The 24,437-nt window shown below is 44.1% G+C and overlaps 1 long non-coding RNA gene across 1 annotated transcript; it reads left to right on the top strand.

Moving 5' to 3' along the window:
- Positions 1-23,077: 23,077 nt before the first annotated feature.
- Positions 23,078-24,209, top strand: LOC128627475 (uncharacterized). The gene is made up of 3 exons (XR_008391650.1): positions 23,078-23,116; positions 23,454-23,581; positions 24,072-24,209. It is a non-coding gene; the product is annotated as an uncharacterized LOC128627475 (long non-coding RNA).
- The last annotated feature ends 228 nt before the right edge of the window (positions 24,210-24,437 follow it).

Here is a 24,437-nt window from a genome sequence, read left to right as displayed (position 1 = left end):
CAGAGTTGAGGTGAGTTGAGCCAGTGGTTGAATATCCACTTTTTCTCCGTGACAGGGTGGAGAGCAGTAGTGGTCTACAGTGTCTTTCTTCTCTAGAGTGTCAGGGCCTGAGTATCCCCATCCAGTACCACCAGGCTCTCAACAAATGCCGGTTGAGCTAGTTAATAGCAGCATCCCTTCTTGGCTGTTGCTCCTTCCAGGCCCCCCTTTGCAGCTGAACATTTCTGGACATAGCGCAACACACAAGTGTGGAAAATCTCGGAAGGTAAAAGAAGAGTGGGCAGCTTGGGACCTTGGGGCTGGAGGAGTGACACGGTGGTGAGTGACGCGGTGGTGGACTTCTGTGTCTTTTGTACAGGGCCTGCACAAGCTTCCAAACCAGAACCGCCAGCAGGCACAGACATGAAAAGCTCCAAGAAGAGCCTGTTCTCCCTATGCAAGAGACCAGGAGGCATGTACAAACACCTGCCCTGTTCTAGACAAATGCCAAACACCAGTGAAAAAATTTGTCCTCCTTTATCCTCTACCTGGGTGGAAACTGGCAGCATGCCCCCCTCCCCCGCAGGGCAGTGCGAGCAGGTCTGAGTGGGAAGCTAATCTTTTTTTTGCATGGCGGTCTCAGGCAGTGTCTCTTGTCCCTCATCCACTGGTGTTCGCAGGACCACACGGACAGCTGATCCACGCCTGGCCCAGGGGAACTCACGAGACAGTGCAATTCTCCTGCCAAGGTAGTGCCAGTCGGGCCCAGGGGTGACCTGAGTCTCCATCTTCATACCACAGCAATGAGACTTGAGGAGGTGTTGTGTGCCGGGGCAGCCAGAACTTCACTTTCCTCTGGGAGAATGGGGCCCACTGGGGAGCTGAGTCTCTACCCCATCAACTAACAGCAAGATAGATTTAGGCGATTGGAGGCAGGGTTTGTTAGCACCCCTCCTCTCTCGCTTCCTTCCTTTCCTGGTGGCAGCAGAGACCACTGGAGCGGGCGTTGGCACCCCACTTTTACCCAGAGGGAGTCGACAGGGGCAGAAGGGGTAGCTGAGTAGGAACCCCTCTTTCTAAGATAAGGCATTGTGACTCAGTGCCCTGCTCTGGCCGAGGCGGTGTTGTCAGGCCCAGAGGGAGGCTGAACACACTCACCCCGCCCTGCCCTTTCAGTCTGCCTCGCCCGAGGAACAGTCTGCTAGAGACGGAAAGTCATATAGAGCCCAGAGTCTCAAAATGCCCAGCACACCGTAGAAAGTCACTGTCCCACCGAGAACTGGGAACAGCAGAACATGAATGAGGAAAGACAGCCAACAGGTGCCAGCACCAAGGTGAATCAGGCTTTGAAATGATCTGACTAGACTTGGAAAGCAGCCTCATAAGGGCATGGTTCAGGAGCTATTATGGCTTTCCTTGAAGCAAATAAAAAAGTGAGTTATCTCAGCAAAAAATAGAAGCCATTAAAAAGAAACCACATGGAAATTATAGAAATGAAAAATTCAATAGCTAAGGTAAAAACTCACTCAATGAGCTTAATAGTAAAGAAGGACAGGATCAAATCAGTGAATTTGAGGACAGATCAATAGAATTTACTCAAAATGAATAACAGAGAACATAGATGAAGGGAAAAACCAGCCTTGGGCAAGCTACTTAAACTGGTCTTTCCTCACCTGTAAAACGAGAGTCGTGATTGTTGCTGTGTCCAAGGAATATAGTGACAATTAACCAAGATGCGAGTAACAGGCTTATCTGGCAGAGTGACAGGCACAAAGTGAGTTCTAATAAAAGTGAACTGTCGTAGGGTTGTACCCTTGACACTTACATAATCTTATTAACCAATGTCAACCCAATAAAGTTTTTAAAATCTTAACTATTGTTATAATCTCTCCACATAGATAGCCATGTGTTTTGATCTCTTTTTTTTCACTTAAAAAAAAAGTATATTTATTTATTTTTAGAGAGAGGAAAAGGGAAGGAGAGAGAGGGAGAGAAACATCAATGTGTGGTTGCCTCTCACACGATTCCCACCGAGGAACTGGCCTATCACCCAGGCATATGCCCTGACTGGGAATTGAACCACGATTCTTTGGTTCGAAGGCCCGCACTCAATCCACTGAGGTACACCAGCCAGGGCTAATTTCACTTTTCAAGAAAATATTGCATAATAGTAAAAGGAGGTTCTGTATACTAAGGGGGCTGTGTATCAAGTCTGAATTTTTTGATGGTGGTTTTTTTTTTTAGATTTTATTTATTTATCCTTAGAGGGAAAGGGAGGGAGAGAAACATCAATGTATGGTTGCCTTTTGTGCATCCCCTGCTGGGAACTGGCCTGCAGGGAACTGGCCTGCAACCCAGGCATGTGCCCTGGCTGGGAATCGAACCGCGATTGTCTGGTTCCTAGGCCCGCGCTCAATCCACTGAGCTACACCAGCCAGGGAGTGATCTCTTCATACAGTTAATTCAATTCAATTTAATAATTAGCATTTATTAATCACCAACTGCATGCCTGTAAGAAACACTATTTAGGCCACAGGGTTCAGTGGAAAGGGCTGATGTTTTTTTTAACTCAAAAGCACTAGATCCATATCCAGAATGTGCTGTATTTTAGGTGGGTGATTTTGGACATGATTTTGAGACTCAGATTTCTCAAAATGGAGTCTGGAAAATGGAGAGAAAAGCAAGCATCTAAAACGGTTATACTTTTTGGAAGGATTCAGTGGGCATCTGGTACATAGCAGAAGGTAAAAATATTAGTTCCATCAACTTTAGTTTGCATTGAAGACTATTTTGCCCAACTTTTTATTGAAAATTTTAAATGTACAGTAAAGTTGCAAGAATAGTACAAAACCACTCGTAAAACTCCATTTAATAAAAGACTTTTTGAGCAACTATTTTGAATATAGCATTGCAGTAGTTTACGAAAAGTTTAAAAGAAAGAGAAGACAGGCTTCCTTCTTTTGACAAAATTATACTCTAATGAGAAAGTAATAGCATTGAATTACAAACGTTTAGAGCTGGTGGTGACTTTGTAGATGTACAGAGAGCAAAGAGCTAGAATATGTAGTTCAAAGTGGTAGATGCTATTTTGAAGAGCTGAGGGAGAGAGCAGTGGGAGCGGGGGCTGCATAGGGAAGGCTCGAAGGAAGCGTTTGTAATCAGGGACTGGAAGGAGTCTGCGCCTGGATGAACAGCTGGTGTACGGCGCCATTCCTGGCCTAGGGCACCTGGAAATGAGAAAGATCTGGTCAGGAGCTAACAAGTGATATCCTAGAATTGTCTTTGCCTTCTTTGGCTAACAAGGATAAAGTGAGCAGAGAGCTGATGCACAGAAAAGCAGGCCTCAGCCTCTCGGGGACCATTTGGGAGGCGACTTAGGCACAGGATGTGGTTCTGGTGTAAAGGAGCTCATGAGAAGGGGCTGCTACGCTGATTACTCTTCAATATTTCTGCTCCGTCTTCTAGGTGGATTGGAAGTGTTCTGCTGTTAGCAACAGCTCCTGCGCATGTTCACATGCACCCACATGCACATATACCCTCACACCTATGCCCACATGTGCACTCTCACACACTTCCACACATTCTCATACCCGCACTTGTGCACTCACATAGTCACTCACATGCATTCACACACACACACATAACTTATACAGACTTGCACATATGCAGAATCTCACATATCACAGACACATGCAGTCGCACACAATTACATGTACACATAACACATGCATGTATATTCAAGCAGGCCCAATACACACAAATGCACTTATGTCATAAAGACACATAAACACATAATGCACATACAGTTATACACACATAGTCATGCTCCTCACCATACATATATGCATCAATATACATATGCACCTTTACAAACATCCCAATGTCTTTATTTTCATGATCTAATATTAATTATAGACACTTTTTATAAATGAAGCTAAAAATGATCAGATAATCTAGTACTTAGTTAAGAATGAATCTCTACCAATAACAAGAAAAGGTCACAAAGTAAGTCACTTTTCTTTTTGTGATTTCTCTAGCTTTATTTTTGTAAAAATCTCCTAAGATTCTATAACTTCTCTTTATAAACAACAAAAAATAGTGTTCCTATCATTTTGCTTAGATTTCCTTTGGGTCACTGTTGTACCTTTTAATAACAACATTCATTCTGGCAACAAGCCTTCTTAAAACAAATAAGTAAAGTTTTGGTGGCCATATCCTTTCCGTTTTCTCAGCATTTTAAATTTTATTCTATTTCCTGAAACAGCCATGTATTTTCAGTTGATGCAATGGTTTGTCTTTGCTTGTTTGTTTGCTTGTTTTCTCAGAAGCCTCTTCTGGTAGTAGTGGAATTGCTTCTCCCAGCCTTTGCATTTTCTACCTCTGATCTATGGAATCGCTGAGATTTTTCTTCTTACGACCAATCACTTTCATTCATTCTTTTTTTACCCCCTACTTGTCTGTACAGAAACTTCCCTTCTCTCGTCTTGGTATTGCCTTGAATATCACTGCACATTGCTTCTTTGTTCTGGCTGTGCATAGCCTGCACGGGCAGATAGGGCACGAAAGCCCATGATAAAAGCCTCCCATCATTTTCCCAAGGTCCTGATTGTACATTTGTCATGCTGTGCACCTACTGGTTGTATCTGTCACCAAAACAAAAAAGGGAGCATATTAAGCAGATCTACTGGTGCTGAGGATGGTTGCTTAAAAGGGTATAAATTGATACATTACTTCTCAAATAGATCAATACCACCAGAGTTTCCAACGTAACAATGACAGTCGGGAGCCATAATGTTAACCAGGGATTCTGGATCTTTATGGGTTTCATGGCTTTTAGTTAGGGAGAAAAAGGTATTGTAATTTAGATCAGGGTCATTGGCTCCGTAATGGTCAGACAGAGACTAATAATACCAGTTAACAAATAATACACCTTTTCTCTGACCCAGGACTTTCTCTGAGAAAGTACTTAGGTAACTAGGTAATTTCAGCCAACCGCCCTCCACCCCACTCCACCCCACCCCACCCCCTCAAAAAAAAAACTGGGTATGTTAACCTAATTAGACAATTTCAGACTAGCCCAGTAGAAAAATTAGCTAAATGTGCAGTGACCCAGAAGTCAAACTGCTTTTCAGGAGGGGAGGGGAGGGCCAGGGCCTGGTTTGCTTCAGTGGTGTTTCCAGCCACCTTCCTCTGAGTGACATGATGCAGGATGCTGTAATTGTGGATGCCTGGCCAGACTAGCTGGCCTATTGCATCAAAAGAAACTAGTCCAGCCCTGGGTGCTGTGGCTCAGTGGATTGAGTACTGGCCTGTGAACCAAAGACTTGCTGGTTAGATTCCCAGCCAGGCCCCCAGGTCAAAGCATGTGAGAGGCAACCATGCAGTGGTGTTTCTCTTCCTTTCTTTCTCCTTCCCTTTCTCTGAAAATGAATAAAATCTTAAAAAAAAAAGAAAAAAGAAAAGAAACTAGTCTAGACCTGCCATGACTCAGCTCAATTTTATTCTTCCCCTTAGTGGTGGTGGCTGAAATAGTAGAAATACCCTTTTCTACGGCTCCTCACTGCATAGAAGGTCTTCACATTGATCCTCTGTACCTTGTGAGAGGGCTTATATCACCCTTCCCACTTCAATAAGAAAATGGTCTCAGAAAAGTTAGATAACTTATCCCAGGGCCATGCTGTTCCCACCTGGGGCCAAGTAACCATGTTCTCCCCCCATGTTTATTGGTGCCTTTGCAGGAAGGTGGAGAATTTTAGAGTCAGGGCATGACTGAGATCCTTCCCTCGAAGGGTCTTCATTGCCTCTGTGATCTAGAGGCCACATCTCGGGATGTTGGAGCCTCAAGATACAAGTACAGTGGAGTCCTGATTAACTGCTGGAAGGGGGCTGCCCTGGACAGCTGCCAGACTTACTGGTGATTTTGCCTGAATGAGAAATAAACCTTTGATGTATTTAGTTACTGATATTTTCTGTATTACTTATTCTGCAGCATAGCTTAGCCTATCCACTCTAGTAAAACAATCCTTGTATTTATCTAAGTATGTTGAGTTTAAATATATGTTTATATATACATATTACATTTAATTTCCACAAGAACTCCAAAAGTTAAATATTATGTTTCTTTCTACCTGATCAGTATAAATAACAATACTGATATGTTTGAATTATTTTCTGTTCTTTTAGTACTACCTACCTTGCGTTCATAGCATTTATCATAACTGGTATTTTATGTATATTTATATAAATCATTGATCAATGTCTACAGTTCAAGCTCCACGAGGATACTGTATTTCTAAGACTGAAATGGGCAGGTAATGCCTATCTGTTGAATTCAGTGAATAAATGAGCACCGGTATTGGCAGGCAAGTGCATCTTATCCCTATAGACAATCCACAGATGTTCTTATAATCTGGAGACTTGGTTGCATGAGTTGAGTGGTCCATGGCATTTGGCAGAGGGATCGATTAATCCATCTTCACGGTAGGGAGATGTCTGCCTGTGGAACAGGCTGGGCCATGCCCTTGGGCCTGGACCTCTGCCCTTCTGTCTGTTTTAATATGGAAATACCTACTTTAACCTCTAAATTTGCATGTTAAAAGTGATCTTTATTGGTCAAAAACTTTAATGTGAAGTTTATTGGTAGGATCAATTTCTGATGGCATGCTAAACTTTGTCATAACTATGCTATGGGCAGAGCCAACATCACAGCATTTCATAACCATAGAGAAAATCTCTGAAAGCTTTGCTGATATCGTGACTTGTGTGCATACTAGATTCTGAACTTTTGACACTGTAGATATGAATTGTAAATATTAGGTATTAGTACACGTACTGGTTTGGAGTTGTACCTCCACACTGGGCGAATGGCACCCTTATGGGAACTCTTCTATATTCGATACAACTGTTTACACACAAAAAGCCACCTTTTTTAATTTTTTTAAGGATGGGTACCTTTGAATTGTTTTCTCTTAAAAGGGTGGACTTATGCTGATCTTTTTCGTAAAGCCACATTTATGAACAGCCACGTTTTCCCGAGTTGGTCTTTCTGGTAGTCTCCAGTCAGTTCTGTAGTTTTGAATCATAGAAGTGAGTGACACTAACTAGGAAATGAATGGATTAATGACTCTGGCCTTATTAAAATAATGAGCTAATCCTCTAAACCTAAGAGCAATGACTTGGGAATTCTTGGAACCAAAGAAAGCTACAGGGAGTAAATGCAAAACTCAAAGTCAGCATATGTTTTCTCCGGATTCAACTAGCAACACAAATCTTGCCCAACTAAATCCGGCCAACATAGGCTTAAGGCCGCCCATAATTAGGCAATCACTCAATCTAATGAGGAAAATGCAATAGCCTCTGCTTTTTTGGACACAGCTCTATTTACCTGTGCCTGTGAACAAGACATGTAATAAAACACATCAAAGCAATTGCTGTTCTATTTGCCAAGGGGCAGTCTACTCCAAACAATCAAGGGCATGGTGAGAGCAGTGACAGCGTGGAGGACGTGGCTCCAGACAGGCCCCATTGACTTGTCATCTGAGATGGAGCCACCAGCCTGACATGTCTTACTCATGGAGCAGAACCACAGGGCCCCCAACAGAAAGTAGCCCAATGTTTTTTTCTGTCGAATACAGGCCAGACGTCTGGAAAGGAAAAGTGTGTAGGTGCAAAAGCTGATCTTTTATTTGGACTGATACTTAAGGGGAGTTTAGACTGGCTGGATAGAGCTCGCTCAGCTCAGCGGGCTAGCGCTCCCCGGTGTCCTCAGACTCTCGGGAAGCAGAGTGCCTTCTGATGCGCTGCTTAGGAAAACTCTTCACCCCGACCGACCGTGGTTCTTTCCTAATTTCCCGATCATGTCCTTTCATCTGAGATTGCAGCGGGTGCCCCAGGGTTGTGCGTTACTGCAGTGAGTTCCTGTGGAAGCATGTATTCAGGTCTTTCTGGCGTTGCAGGGAGCGGGACTCCCTGTCTCGAAGTTTCAGAACTTTTCTCAGTGTGCTCAGTTAGGCAAGAGTTAAATGTGAATAATTTGAAACTCAGGGCTCTGGAAGTAGATTCTGAATGAGGAAGAGAAACTGTTCCCTGAAAAAGCAGGAGGAAACATAGAAGTTTCTATCAAGTGAGGTGAAAATTGTTCATGGATTGTGCAGTGAGACGGGATAACATGTCTTCACGTCTCTTTCTGCTATACCTCTGCAGCAGAAGTTACGTAAACAAAGAATGCTTTTTTTAAAAATTGCACGGTTTTTTTCTCTTTTTCTTCCCTTTAATATTTTTTTAAAAGCCTAAGAAGCAGCATGCAAAGCATTCAGAGTAGTACAAATTTATTCTGAAGTCCTGATACATGTAAAATAGCCCCTTTTCCCCATTTGCACATGGTGTATTTTCTTGTCCTGTGGAAGTTCTTGTTTTGTAGTAGTCTGTTCCCCCTTTCTCTCGTTAAACACCCTTCAACCAGCTTGGCTGGTGCTGAAAATGAGGTCCATGACATTTCCTTCAAAACTTCCCTTTCAAGAATCTTTCTTTGTTTAGTCTCATGGAGAGAAATGTTAGTTGCACATAAGTCTTTTAAGGAAAAAAAAAACACTACTAAAAATGTCTGGCGGAACACTTTGTAAAGTATATGATTGTCTAACCACTATGCTATATACCTGTAACTAATACAAAATAATATTGAATGTAAACTGTAATAAGAAATGGGGAAAAAAGGAGGAAAAACACTATATAAATAGCAAGTATTAATAAATCAACCCAATTCTCCCCTCCATGAGGCAGAAAACAAGTTTCCTTGAACACTGGTGGCAGAGTATCTCTAGGTTGAGAGGATTTCGGGACTCGAGAGCGGGAGAAAGCCTGTCTCATTTCATGACAGGAGGTGAACAGAGCATTTACTAGTTATAGCAATGACAAACATTTACACAGCGCTTACCTTGTGCCAGGGACTTTTTGAAGCATTGTTTTCTGTACATAGCTCAACCAATTCTCTCACATCCCACGAAGTAGGTATGTTTTTATACCCCTTCGTACATGGGACATTGAGGTACAGAGAGATGACATGGTTTGTCAGAGGCTACACAGCTCGTGTGTGCTTTTGTGTGGCTTTAGCCAGCTTGGTTGTAGACAAAGACAACCGCTCAGGGAGGAGTGATTTGTGGTCTGTAAGAAAGAGGTGAGTTACCACCCCCTCCCCATTCAAACATATTTCCATAATGTTCTCTGAGATTCTGTCTGAGTGTATATGGAGCCTGCATAACAAGAACTTGATTTGAGTTGAGTGGTAGACTCTATTAAAAGGAATGCCTCAGTAATAAAGGAATCACTTTTCCTTCCTGACATAATTGAGGGAGATGTGTTTTGAAGGAAAGGTTAATTTGTGTGTGTGGCCTTGAAGGCTGGGAGCGGGTGGTAAGGATGGGCAGCCGTAGACAGCAGCCTCCCCTCCTGCCAGGGAACAGGAAAAGAGAACAGAGGCCAGAAGAGGCCACACAGATGGGCTGCAAGAGCCGGGAAAACCTGTGTTTGAAACTCGCTCTTCCTGCCCTGGTTGGTGCGGCTCAGTGGATTGAGTGTGGGACTGCAAACCAAAAGATCACCAGTTCGATTCCCAGTCAGGGTTCATGCCTGGATTGCAGGCCAGGTCCCCATTGTGGAGGGGCACACAAGAGGCAACCAGACATTGATGTTTCTTTCCTGCTCTTCCTCCCTCCCCCTCTGTCTAAAAATAAATAAATAAAATCTGAAAACTAAAAACCAAACCTCTCTACCATTTTTCAGGCTACTTATGTCATCTCTCTCAGCTTCCATTTCCTCTTCTGTTACCTCTTTGGGGTGGTTATAAACATTTGGTGAGATAATGGAGGTAACATGCTTTAGCCAATGTTAGCATGGAGTGGAGAGGCGGAGTGAAGGACACAAACCATAGAGTACAGTGGCCTGGGTTCTAGCCCAGGGGCCTCATTCCCTGGCTGTGGGTCTTTGGGCGTGTTACTAACACTCCATAATCTGAGGCCCATTACAGTGTCTGCCTCTCAGTGTTGTTGGTTGTTTTCATAGCAAGCACCAAAAAAAAAAAAAAAAATAGCAGTTGTTATCAGTTAGTAAAATATAAATTAACCTACTCAGAATTTTTTTCTACCATACATTGGTGTCTGTCAGCCTGGGCACAAGCTCCCCTCATTGGCTTTGAACTTCCTTATGCTGCTGTCAACCATTTGCCTGTTGTTTTGGGTTAATTTCTATCTCTTACCAAGCAGAAAGTTGGTTCCAAAGTTTAACACAGTGGGTAATAAGGTGAGATGTTATTTTTTCAGGCTTTGAGGAACAGTTCCTGTAGGTGTGAAGGATTCTGTCTCTGTGTTTGGACAGACAACCACGGGTGCATGGAAGTTGTACGTGGCCTTGCTCTCCGGGTCATCAGGGAGTGCACTTCCAGCTTCCTGTTTAGCTTCCTGAGCTGCGTGTTCCAATGCGACGCCTTAGAACTGGGGTAGCTCCGGAGTTTTGACCTAGTGACACAGAACTGCGTAGCCTTTGCCCCAGTGCACTATGGGTATGCCTGCTTCCAAGATGTATTTGTTGTTATTTTCCAGGACCCTTTTGCTTTTGGTGCTTTGTTCTGGCCTCCGTTTTAATTTGCCCTGAATGGCATCCTTCACAGGGGCATTGAAAACAAATATGAAATGCTGGCAATCATACTTTTCTAGCTAGTGATTGTTTATTCACCTATCCATTCATTCCCTTAAAACATATTTATTGAGCATCTATCATATACCAGAAATTATTCCAGACACTGGAGATTCAACAGTGAATAGAACAGACACAAGTCTCTGTCTTCAAGGTATGTGCATTCTAGTGAAGGGTGAGAGAAAAGAATGAGGATATAAGTAGTGTGTGTGGCATGTTAGGTGGTGATGATGTATTAAGGGGAAAAACAAAGCCAGGAAGATGGGTAAGAAAGTGGTTAGGGAAGTGTTGCTGAGAGAGATGGTTGGATAATGACCTGAAGGAGTGTGGGGATGATCTGAAGGGCGTCCCAGGCTGAGGGAACAGCAAATGCAAAGGAGACATGAGAGTTCTTGGCACAGGTAGGGCAGAGCAGGGGAGCCATTGTCATAGCTGGAGGGAAGTGAGCGGTGGGGAGAATAATTGGACATGGAGTCTGAGGGTAGGGAAGAGGCACATTACAGAGGTCGTAGTAATAAATCTGGCTTTACTTGGAGTGGCGTGGCAGGCTACTGTATGGTCACAGGCAGAGGAGCGCCACAAGCTGATTTTCCATTTACCGGGATCCCTGGGGTTGACAACAGACTGGAGGGGTAGGGAGAGAACATGGGTCAGAGTGCTGACCTGGTGGAGGGCAGTGGTTGGGTTCTGGAAACATTTCGGAATGTAAAATGATATAGCTACTCTGGAAAGTAGTTTGGTGGTTCCTAAAACAGTTGTTGTTAATCTCTTACTGTGCTTAATTTCTCAATTAAAATTTATCATAGACATGCGTGTATGTGTATATGAAGACAGAATATGAAGGGTTCTGTACTGTTCATGGTTTCAGAGGCCTGCTGGGAGTCTTGGAATGTAGTCCATGTGGCAAGGCAGACTACTGTATCTGGCTGAATTTCTGTAACATTAGTCAAAATGACAAAAGTAAAGAGATGGAAAACAGATTAGCAGCTGGCCGAGATGAGGGCTTTATATGAGTACAAAACCATCACACATGAAGGTTCTTCGTTGTGATAGAAGAGTTCTGCATCTCGATTGTAGTGTGGTTACAGGAATCTACATTGATGATTAAATGACCTGGAGCTATACACGCACAGCACTAGTTTCTTGGTTTCGTATCATGCTGTCGTTATATAAGATGTCACATGGACAGAAACTGCTTGAAGGATACCTGAGATCACTGTACTACCTCCGCCACTTCGTGAATATGTTACTATTTCAAAACGAAAAGTTAAGGAATATTACAAGTTGAGGTGGGGTAGGGCAGAAGCATTGTGGGGGGCCGAAAATGAATAGGGCTTGAGGGGCAGTCGGAGTTGTGGTTCTTCCTTGGGGGCTTCGGGGTTCTTTGGCATTCTTGATAGTATCTGTGGCTCCTTGGGAATTTCTGTATTTGTGTAAGGCTTCGAGCCCTTTAATAATGATAGAAGATGCTGATGAAAACAAAAAAAATAAGTGGAGTCAGTAGAATTTGCTGAGAGAGTTGATGTGGGGTGTAGTAGGAAAAGAAGTTAAAGATGATTCCAAGAGTTTTGGCCCGAGGAACTGAAAGAATTGAGTTACAATTAACTAGTAAAGATGGTAATCTTGAAGTATATATGAGAGTTCAGTTTTAGACACAAGAGGTTTAAGATACCCATTTGACATCTTTGGAAGTCATCGGCATGAAAAAATGGCGGTTTAAGTTCTAAATCTAGATGAGATTACTAAGGGAGTGAGGGTAGAGAAAAGAGAAAATTCAAGCTGAGCTTGGACTACTCCAATATTTAGAGATTTAAGAAATGAAGAGGAAACAGGAAAGTTCAGGGTGGAGTGAGTGTCCTGACAAATAGGAGGAAGTCCAGGAGAGTGAGTATCCTCGAAGCCAGTGAGGGAGGTGTTAGAGGAAGACAGATGCCCGCTGTCTCAAATGCTGCTGAAAAGTCAAGGAGACAAAGACAGAGATTGGATGATAACTTTAGCAGTGAGGAGGGAAGGGGGGCCTGATGAAGTGTAGGAATAAGAGTATGAATGGAGTGGATTCAAGACGCAAACAGAACAAGTTGAGTTGGTAACACTGCTCATGGGGTAGCATTACTTATACCCAATAAAACAGACTTTAAAACGAAGGCTACAACAAGCGACAAAGAAGGACCCAGCAATTTCACTGCTGATTATTTATCTGAAGAAATCGAGAACACTAAATAAAAAAGACATATGCAACCATGCGTTCATTGGGGCAGTACTGACGACAGCCAGGGCCTGGAAGCAGCCTCAGTGCCCATTGGTCGGTGAATGGATGAAGAGGAAGCAGTGCACAGACACGCCGAACCGTGACTCAGCCATAAGAAAGAATGAAATCTTGCATCTGCAACAACCTGGATGGACCTAGAGGGTGTTGTGCTGAGTGAAATAATTCAGACAGAGCAAGACAAATGCCATATGATTTCACTTCTATGTGGAATCTGAAAAACAAATAAATGAACAGGCAGAGCAGAAACAGACTCATAGATACGGAGAATGAGCTGAGGGGTTGGGGCACAGGGTAAAAAACGTGAAGGGATTAAGAGCCACAAATTGGTAGTCACAGAATAGTCAAAGTACAGACGTAAAGCACAGCATAGGGAATTTGTAATAACTATGTATGGCGTCAGATGGGTACTAGGTTTATCAGGGTAATCATTGGGTAATTGTTTATCAGGGTAAGTCATATAAATGTTTAATCACTGGGTTGTGTACCTAAAACTAATATAATATTGCATGTCAATTGTAATTGAGCAATTTTAAAAATGATTAAAAAAACACTGCTCATGACAGCTTTTGGGGAAGCTTCTGAAAAGGAAAGACAAAATGTGGAAGCAACGGGGTAGAAGTTGTTTTTTTCTTAAGGTGGAAGGAAAGGAGCGTGTTGATTCTGATGGACTACCCAGTGTCAGAGGGAAAAGCTGATGCTGCTGGTGAAGGCGAGGAGAGAATGGCTGAAGAAATGCCCTAGAGGAGTCAGCAAGGGCTGGGATCTAGTGCACGCGGGGAAGCGTTAGCCTTTTGCAGGAGAGAAGCAGAGCCTAAGGGTGCAGTGTGGATGCATAGGACACATGTGTGGAGGTGCAAGATCATGGGAATTTTGGGGGGGTGGATTCTGTGTTCCCAGTGAGACAGCAGGTAAGGCCACAACAGCTGAGGGCTGGAATGAGTAGGCAGGGCTGCAGTTTGGAGGAAAAAAGCAGGAGGACAACTAGAAGAAGGAGTGCAGGGGGAGACCGAGTTTGCTTCTTGGGCAGTGCATGTGTCCAGTGGGGTGAGTGAACCTGAGGGTGGGTGGAGGCGTGGCTTTCAAGGTCACCTTCACTCAGCGGCATGAGCAAGGGGCGCTCTACTGTCAGTTCAGCACCTTTATCGCGGCAAGAACTGCACTTCCTATTTGATTCCACATTGTGACTTCAGGTCTCTCTTAACCCCTGGAGTTGAGAGGTTCATTTTGAAACTGTAGATTTTGGAAGAAAGAGAGAGAAGAGAGGATGTCTCAGGAGAGGGCGTATGGAAATCAGAGTGAGGAGAACAGGAAAGGAGGTTTCATCAATAAAGAAACTGGTGAGCGGGTTTTAAGTCACTGACATGCAAACAATGACAGTTTGACCTAAATGAAATAGTTGGTACGTTTTTACTCGTGTTACTTTCATTAAATATTTACTGGCAGTCTAGTACGGGGCCAGGCACTGTGCTATGTCCCAAGGATGTGAAAGCGGATGGTCACTGCCCTCAAAGAGTTCTAGGTTCTGTGGAAGTGGAAAAAGTGTGTTAAGTAGAAGAAATACACACATGGGGACCAGGAAGAGAAGTGTTTGGATCCCATCTGGGCAGTGGGAGGGAGTGATTCAGAAAGATACTGAGCTAGAGATGCTAGACTTCAGATTTACTAGAGAGGGAGCAATAACCAGGTAACAAGGGTAGGGGTGCGGGGAAGAGAGTCATTTCATGCAGAGGGAGGGGGCAAAGGTGGAAAGGGAGAAGGGAGGGTGAACAGGGAAATACGAGCTCCCAGGATAGTCCATAGGGTTAGTGATCAAAGGGCCTGGGTGGAAAGAACCAGAACAGAGAGGATCCATAGCTGTGTAAAGGAGAGAGGAGATAGGCAGGGGAAGAGCTTTGACCCTGGGGACCCACATTTTATTGCTAAAGCCATGTTAGTGCTGCATGTTAGTCCTTGCAAGGCCGGCTGGGTCCTAGGAAGGGAAGAGGAACTAACTGGCTGAGAAGGAAATGATGAGAGGAAGGAGAAAATGTCAGCTGACTGACAAGTGCCGCTGGGAGAGTCCCTGGTGAGTGAGACCCTGAGCTGAGCCTGCCTCTCTCTGCTTCTCTGAATCAGTTTGTATAAGTTGTCAGTGATCCGGGCACTTGTGGAAGAGCTCTGGACTGGACCCAGAGACTTGGGTTCTCGTCTCTGATGTGAACTCGTGGGGCAAGTTATTTACCACCGGGCCCTACTTTCTTCATCTGGGAAACTCGGCGGCTGGCCCTGAAGCTCAGATGAGTCAATCTGAAATAACGTTCTGTTGTACTAAATATTAAATGTTAGTGAGTTCAAGGACATGGTCTTTCATTCCCCACGCAACACCACAGTGCTAGACCCCTTTTGTGCATGTGAGTTATTCTACTTCAGGCCTCTTGGGTAGTGCCTTTGTGACCCATCTGCATTTGTCCTCTTATTCTCTGTCACTTAGTGTTATTGGTTGCCATAGAAGAACACTTGGCAGTGTAACAGAGAGGTTGCTGACCTGTCCCACTTACGGGTGGATGCTTTTAGGGGAAAGAGGCTTGTATATAATAATGGCAGAGATGGTGATGAAGGTGGCAATGATGATGATGATTCTAATAGCTCATCTTTATTGATCACCTGTATCTTTTTACATACACTACCACATTAATCTTCACAGCAAACCTTTGATGTAAGGCTTTCCATGATCTGCATTTAATAGATGAGGAAACTGAGGTACAGAGAGGTAAGGTAACTTTCTCAAAGTCCCACAGCATTTGAATCCATGTCGCCTGGCCTTAGGCCTCCACTTCAGCAGCAGAATAGACTGCCTGGCCGTGTCCCGCTGTGTGTGGACACCAGAACTCCATCTGAGGGTGTGAGTGGGAGGGGGGAGGGGAAGGAGAGGCGACAGTGGTGAGCACATCATTCTTGCAGTTTCGTGGTGGGCTCCCAAACACCTAATGTTGCCAGGAGTTCTCCTTCTTGTCCAACATTTTTTAAAGGGTTAATATGCATTGCAAGGTGAAAATGGTGGCTGTATTAGCAACAGAATGACTTTTTCAAGGAGAAGACTCTTCCCCTCAGTTAAAATGGTAGAGGGAGGTTGCAGCCTGCCCCTCTTCCCTCCTACCCCCCTCCCCTCCCCACCATGGAGTGCTCCTCCCTGCTGCTTCAGCTTCCAGCAGTCAGACAGGAAATGCAAAATGACAGGACATGTTTTGTCACTTGGGTCTGTTTACCGAGAGGAAACATGTTATCTGGAAGCAATTATAAGCTGTTTCTGTAACCAGGCATGGTAACCTGTGTTTGCGTCAGACTTGACAGTTTACAAAGTGCTCTCCCACTGTAGTTACAGTTAACATTTATGGGGTACCTGTGATGTGGCAGGTAACGTGCTGGGCAGTTTTACGTGTGTTATTTCACAAAATCTGCACAACAACCCTCTCGGGCTGGTTTTCTTGTTAACTGCCTTTTACAAATGAGGAGGCTGAGACACAGAAGTTAAATGAGCTGTTTAAAGTCACAGGGGTAGCTCACCAGGGATTTGATTTTGGGCAAAACGACCTACTGGAAAACAAGATGTGAACTTCTTATTTGTTAAGGAAATTTCCTTTGTATGTCGAATTCAAGGTGTGGCCATGGGGCTATTGTTAGTTTTCAATTTCACCACTGAGTACAACTTTTCCATTCCCCAGAAATCGAAACTTTTCTATTCAACGAGAAATCTTTAATAATTTCTAGGTCTTTTCTCTAGCATTACTGTGAGTCATTTCTCTAAGTAATTATCCCTTTGTTGCAAAAGTCCTACAAAAGAGGTCAATGGGTGAAGAAAGAAAATGACACATTTTCAAAAATCTGTTTTTCTTTCTCAAGGTCTTTTCTGGCCACTTCTTTTTCCTGCTGTGTATCCCGGCAATTCTCAGTCTGATGAGGCAGGTCTACACCGCCTTGCTATAGATTTTCTGGTGGTCAATTTTTGTTGAAGTACTGGGCCTGGAATTAGGCCAAGTGCCTACTGGGTGGCCTTGGTCTCTGGTAAGCCCTTAGTGTACCCTTGATGCTGAGTGTGGGTTAATTACCAGTGATGCTAACAAGGCAGACAACATCAGTTGTTCACGCTACCCAGCTTCCCTCTTGGGGGTGGGGGGAACCGACCAGCATAAAGCCGACACGGGGCCACTTCCTTATTAACTCCAGGCTCCTTGGGTGCTGTCTGCAGCCGTCCGTCACCATCTGAACAATCCGTTGTACTTAGAATAGAGGAACTAATGTAATTTCAACAGCACTGCTAGGATCTACATAACTCATTTATGATGCTACAGTTGCTTGCATTGTCTTGCTACAGAATGAATAAGTATTTGGAAAATTGAATCCCTTGTGGTAATGCCATTGTTGCTGTTTTGTTTTTAACCCTGTTGAATGGCCTTCCCCTCCCTCAGCCTCTGAGCTCCTGATGAACCCTCTGCGCGTGAAAGCGATGCCCACTGCAGGGAAGGGCGTGCTGAGCTCTCAGCGCCTTTTCTCATTTTGTTTTTGGGGCTCTTTCCCTCCCCACTGGCCCTGTGGCTCCAGGGGCCCACTTCACGGAGCTCCTGAGCCTGGAATATATCTTCTTTGTCTGTGTTTTCTTACTGCTATAATTTATTTCTGTGACCAAAAGCAGGAAAAGGGAAAGGCTTTATTTCTGAAATGAAGAGTAAACTTAGAGGTTAAATGAACATATTTCCTGATATTATAAATTTTGATATGTTTAAACTAATTTTTTTTTCAGAAAAATGATGCCAATCTGGAGATCTCTGAGTTATTCATAAATATTTAAGACCACTCTGTTTGACTGTTCAAGAGACATAGCACAAAATTATTTGAGAGGTGAACTTTGTGACTGTTTCAATCATTCGGTTCAGCTCCCTTGCTCAGGGTGGTGGTGAGGTGAGGGGTTCCGTAGGAACCTATGTAGAGGTACAGGGAACAAAAACCCTGCTCTCCTTGTCCTGGGGTGGAGAGACCTGCCCCGGGGGTCTGGGCTGGCTAAAACATCTCTGGGGCTTTAGTCCCTTCTCCAGTGTTTGGGATGGGACCATCAGAGTTGCCCTTGTACTGTGGAGGATGGATCAGCTCCCAGTCTGTGTGACCTGGAGAGCAGGGGGCAGTGCTCGGGGCATACTGGGGGGAGTCCAGGCTTGGTGGTGGTTAATCCTAATGTGTCAACTTGGCTATGCTGTGGTGCCCAGTTGTTTGGTCAAACACGAGTCTACATAATGCCGTGATATGTTTAACATTTAGATGAGTACACTGGTAGGAAAGCAGACTACCCTCCATAATGTGGGTGGGCCTCATCCAAATCAGTTGAAGGTCTTCAGAGAAAAGACTAAGGTCTCCAGAAGAGAAGGAAGTCTGTTTCCAGCCTGTCTTTGGACTGAAGACGACTGCGGCATCAGCTCCTGCTGAAATTTCCAGCCTGCCAGTCTGTCCTGCAAAATTTTGACTTGCCAGTTCCCACAATCACGGAGCCAATTACTTAAATAAATCTCTTTCTATGTGCATACATTCTATTGGTTCTATTTCTCTAGAGAGCTCTAACTAATACAGAACCATCCTGGGCCCCGGGTCGAGGCCTCAGTCTGTGTTGTTGGGATTGCTGCAGGGATTGTTGCCTGGACCTGAGGCAGCCGTGGGGATTCTAGGCGGAGCTGCCTTCTCAAGGTGACCTCCGGTCCCCAATTTACTCACGCTGCCCTGTGATTTGGACTTTGACGTCGGTGGATTATGGTTTCTTATGCCCCATTGGCTTCCCGGTCTCATGGGTGGCAGATGGGTTGTTTATATTTGCAGACTGAGATTTATTAGCTTACTCTAAGTGTATGGCAATGTCCCTGCACCCCAGCTTCCTGTCTCTTAAAGGTAAGTGGCTGTTCCAACAGAGGTGGAGAGTCTGCTTGGTAGGTAGTGGGGACGGTGTGGCAAGAAGTACAGCACATTTCAAGATCCGAAGGTGTAGTTTCCTTTTGGGGGACAGGAAGGGGTGGGGGAGTATTGTTGAAGATGGAAAATGAGAGTTGTAATAAGTCAACTATTAAATTAAGACAAAGGTGCTAGGGAAGGAGGTGAAGACTGCAAGTCTCAAGAAGTGAAATTTGTACTTAGTTCGCCCACTGGGCCTACAAGGCCGCCACAGGCCATATAAATGAGATTGAGTCCTTTTCATTTTCCCCTCAGGGGCTGTTTTCTCTCCACCTTTTACAGGTTTTCATTTAGTCAACTTGTTTGCTTGTCTTTAAATTTCATCTGACAACAGCCTCCATAAAAGCGCATTTAGCCAGGTAATTTGGAGGTGCTAGTGTGTGTGTGCGTTGCATGCCTTTAAAGTCTCCTAAACCCAGAGTGGGAAGGTTAACTTCCCACAGACGTGGCAGATTTACTCCGCGGCACCATGGGAAACGTATGTCTTGGCTTCCCCTCAGTCGAATGCAACTGCTACCTTTAAAGAGATATTGCAGTACAGTTTTAAAGCTTAGTTAGAATGATTCTTGTTTGTTGATAATATGTAAATGAGGGTCTCTCCAGGTCATTTTCATTATATTTGCACTTGAATTTGTAGTCTAGCTTTCCTTACCAGAACAAACCTGCATGACTGTTATAAAGCTTTCATCGGTGGTATATGAAGGAAGGGATGATAGGGCATCTGGGAAGTTGTTGGGGGTCCAGGAAAGATGCTGGAGTAGGCGGACCAACCTGCCCCATCTATTTGAATGGATGGAGTAGGGAGCCGCAAACGCTGCCTGGGGTGGGATCTTTGCCCAGGTGGAGACATGGGGGTGCTGAGTGTCCAGGGATGAAAAAGACTGTGCACAGTGCAGTGTGCACTGGCGAGGGAGGAGAGCTGCTGTGGACGTGACAAGCCCGCTCGATCTTCCACACAACACGTCACCCAAGTATTTTGTCCTTTTTGTCTGAGCTTTAGAGTGAGTATTAAATGCTCTGGGGCCTGAATTATAAATATGACTGCACAGTAGTGACTCTTGTGCCAGATTACAAGGTCGTGTAATAAACTCCTGGGAATATGCGAACGTTAGCACCCAAATCACAGGGCAAGCAGGTTGATGGAAAGAGAGGCCTGGTATCACTCTGAAAGGACAGGCAATGGAGAAGCCCTACAGTAGCCCATGAATCCGGCTTCAGGCTTGGGTTCAGATGGGTTCACTTGGTAAATATAGGCCCAGGATTCTGGAGGCCTCTAGAAGTTACATTCTCCCAGGTTACTTGGAGCCAATTGCCAATTTCACAGGAAGTTTCAGAAATCCCCACTCATTCCTCAGGTCCTACCTTCTGTATCAGAAAGGATGACATCCATCTGTACATGACAGAGGACCTAAACTTAAAAGTCGCCTAAATGCACATGGTATTTTCTCTCTGGTAAGAAGTTAGAAGGGAAGTATTCCGTGGCTGGCGCGGTGTATCCCCTGTTCATCAGGGGTCTGGACCACTCCCTGCTCCCTGCTATAGGCTCTCAAATTCCTAAGGTGCTGCCCTTAGTCACATGATCCCAGAGACCTGTCACTGCGTTGGTCACCATTTCTAGTTTTAGGCAGTGGGGCTGAAGAGGGGTAAAGAAGGGTATGCTTTCTCCCTCTAAAGACATTTTTTAGAAAATGCAACACCTCTGCTTTTCCCCCATTGTCCAGAACTGAATCCCCTGAACACACTGACCAGCAAAGGAGCTGGAAAATACACTCTTTATTCCTGGTGGTCAGGGGCGGAGCTAAATAGCAGTGCCCAGTCATTAAGGAAGTGGGGGAGGAGAGATATCATAGACAGCTAGCAGTCCCTTCCTCCCTTACACTGCATGTTACTCGGTAATGCTTAAATGCACATGTTTTTAAATGTAGGAGTTATTGAATATGGAGAAAACGGAATCATTCTGCACTGCGGGCGGGAACATAAACTGATGATGCCACTATGGAAAACAGCATGGGGTTTCCTCAAAAATTAAAAATAGAACTACCACATGACCCAGCAATTCTACTTCTGGATTTGTATCTAGAGAAAGGGAAGTCACTATTTCAAAAAGATATCTGCATCTCCATGTTCATTGCAGCTATATTTACAATAGCTGACCCATTACAAGTAGGTTCCTAATCAGTGGAACCAGTGGAAGCAATCTAAATGTCTATTGACAGATTAATGGGTAAAAAAGTGTCAAATATACACGTCCTCCTTGATAAGAGGCTTGAAGTACATTTACACACACACATGCACCCACATACATTGGAATATTATTCCACCATAAAAAAGGAAGCCTGGCCATTGGCAACAACATACTCGGCTGCTGAGAGTATTATGCTAAGTCAGATAAGTCAGACAGAAAGATAAATACTGTATGATCTCCTTTGTATATGGCATCCTTATTTAGTTTTTTAAATATTTACCTCACCTGAGGCTATTTTTTCATTGTTTTAGAAAGAGAGGAGGTGGAGAGGGAGCGAGAGAGAGAGAGAGAGAGACATTGATTGCCACCTCCTGCACACGCCCTGGCCAGGGACTGAATCTGCAACTCAGGTATGTGCCCTTGGTGGGTATCAGTCCTGCAACTTTCAGTGCACAGGATGGACGCTCCAACAGAGCCATCCAGCCAGCCAGAGCCATAGGTGGTATCTTTAAAAAACTAAACTCAGAAACAGAGAACAGATCGGTGATTGTCAGAGGTGAGGGGTGGAGGACAGGCAAAGTGGGTGAAGGTGGTCCTAAGGCACAAACATCCAGTTATAAGACAAAAAGTCCTGTGCAGCGTGTAATGTACATCATGGCGACCATAGTTAATAATGCAGTATTGTACATTTAAAAGTTGCTAAAGGAGTGAATCCTAAAAGTTCTCATTATAAGAAAAAAACTGTATGTGAAGTGATAATTGTTCATTACACTTACTGTGGTGATTGTTTCTCAACATAAACACATCAAATCATTATGTGTATACCTTAAAGTAATACAGTGTTGAATGTTGATTACATCTCAATAAAACTGGGGTAAGGGGGTAAGTGAAAGGGAAAGGAGGAGTCATTGAATGCCTCCACTGTCGCAGGACGGGGTCGGGTCCACCGGGGGAACTGAGTGTGGCTAAGACGGGAGGCGGTGCCGGGTCTCGAGAAGGAAGATGCTACAGGCCGTGAGACACACGGTTACTTCACGTGCCACTGGGGAAGAACACCGCTGTCAGGTTTAATTGGAAAGGACTTTCCTTCATTAGGCACATTAACAATTTCAGAAATGTTCCAAGGTGAAACAATATGCCTCTGAGAATCCATGTGGTTAATTAATTAGAGCACACGCAGATTCTGAAATCAGGTTTTTGGCGGGGCCTACTTAATCTCTCTAATCCTCAGCATGCTCACCTGTAAAATGAACATAGTTATAGTTCCCAACTCATAGTCCAACGTGAAACATATAGTAAATGCTCATTAAATGCTGGCTTTTAGTGGTTTTAAGTAAAGTTCCTGCCCTCAGAATAGCTAACATAAGAGCCAACAAGATTGGGTGGCGGATGAGTGGGAAAATTCCCCAGTCCTCCCACTCCAAGTGGAAAGTGATGTTTGGATGTGGGCTGCTTCTCCAGCTACACAGAGAGGAATAATTTGTTTAAAGGATTTCTCCTGAAATCCTGAGTCTTAAAAGTAGTTCTAAGATAGCTAACAGGCGTGGTAAATATCGTGCCTATTGCAATGGTCTGAGAAGAATCTCCCTAAGTAGCAGAGGAGAAACATGTCTCAGTTTCTTTCCCTTAACTGCCTAGAGTGGACCCATCTGGGAAGGCCACCTCCCGAATGGGATTTTGGTTGTTGGAAAGACCTGGATGTGTCTGAGCGAGTTAGAGGGTCTTCTTGTTAGGAGACTTACGGAACACGTTCTTCTGGAAAGTTCTCACATTTTTACCCGTGCCTGGAGCACTAAGTTTCCAAGTAGAATTGTCCCTGGGAGGCAATGACCCTGTGCAGGGAGGGGAACTCCCATGTATTTTCAAGGGGATGTTGACTGTTGCAAAAGAATGGAATAATTCCTCCGGAAAAAAAGCTAATTGTGGTAAGTTTTATGGTTCTTTGAGAAAGGATCCTTTATAACATATTTTCTTCACTCCGTTTGACTCAGAGCAGAGACAACTATCTCAAGTGTGTTTATTCCTTTTGGGTAAGTGGCGCCTAAGACATTTATGGTCTAGAAAAGTAAAACCTATCTATTATGTCTGCAACGAACCAGCCTAAGGCTCGCCAAGTTATCTGTTGAGCCTCTTTGGTTTCTTAAAGTGCCTCATAAGTTTAAGTTTGAGACAAAAAAGTTGAAAATTCCAGATTTTAAACTATGTATCTCAAAGTGATATTTTATTGTATTCAGGGAAAAATTTATAATAGACTAGTTTTGCTTAATAATGTATTTATTTCTAAGTTTATATAACTTATAGGCTGGCCTTGGGACATTATTATTTATAAATCATATTCATACACAATATTTTCATTTGTGTCTCTAGAAGCTGAATATTCCATGAGCTCGTGAAAATCACCAGGGGAAGGTGACTTTCACGGTGGTAGTCCTCCTGTCCCATGGGTCAACAGCCACGTCTTGAGAGAGACTCGTCATGGTCACTGTGTTACTCAGGTACTCCTCCTAAAGACCATGGTGAGAGGGGCCCTCGTCACACAGTCACTGCTTGGGGGACCCCGTCCCTGTGCTCTGGCTGCTGCTGGTGCCCTCACCGAAGCTCATGTCTTGGCCTGTTGGCCTGTGGAGTGGCTGCTGCTTCTTTGCCTGGCATCTATCACTCACACTTGACCCCCAGTGACTTGGAGTATTTATTTATCCTTTGAGTTGCCATGGCCTGGAACTCTGCCTTCTGACCCACATGCTCTTCTCACCCTTTGGTCAACAGGAAAATGCTCTCTATGTCTAGAGCCCAGCTCTCTCTTTCTTGGGCTTGTGGTGGGTGGGAGATGTCTCATAAACAGACTTTGAGACATACTGCTGTTTCAGTTTTATTCCCAAGCTCTCGGGTGACAGAGTAGAAAAAATCACACAGCAGAGTGGCTTAGGGGCTTAGAGATACAGCTTTCACATTTAAGTTTTTTCTACATACTTCTGTCTTTTTTAGGGTGCATTGGCACTGCTGCTTCCAACATTTCTGAGGCCCAGAGGAAAAATGAAATGGAAACCCACATATAAAAGTCTAAATACTTAAAGCATAAATCAAGTGAACATACACTTATGTAAATGTTCCCTTACCATGACAAATATCCCTTCATTAAAACAAAATTTCTATTAAAAATTTTTAGCCTTTTTATGTTTCATTATTACTTTTTTAATCCTCACCTGAGGACATTTTTTAATGGCTTTCGGAGAGAGAGAAGAAGAGGGAGGGAGGGAGAGAGAGAGAGAGAGAAACATGGATAGTAGAGAGCAGCTTTGACTAGCTGCCTTCCTCTGTGTGGCCCAACCAGTGGTTGAACCCACAACCTGA

Source organism: Artibeus jamaicensis, unplaced genomic scaffold (assembly GCF_021234435.1).
Source record: "Artibeus jamaicensis isolate MK-2021 breed Jamaican fruit bat unplaced genomic scaffold, CSHL_Jam_final contig_415, whole genome shotgun sequence".
Taxonomy (NCBI): Eukaryota; Metazoa; Chordata; class Mammalia; order Chiroptera; family Phyllostomidae; genus Artibeus; species Artibeus jamaicensis.
This window is presented reverse-complemented; position numbering and strand designations above follow the sequence as displayed.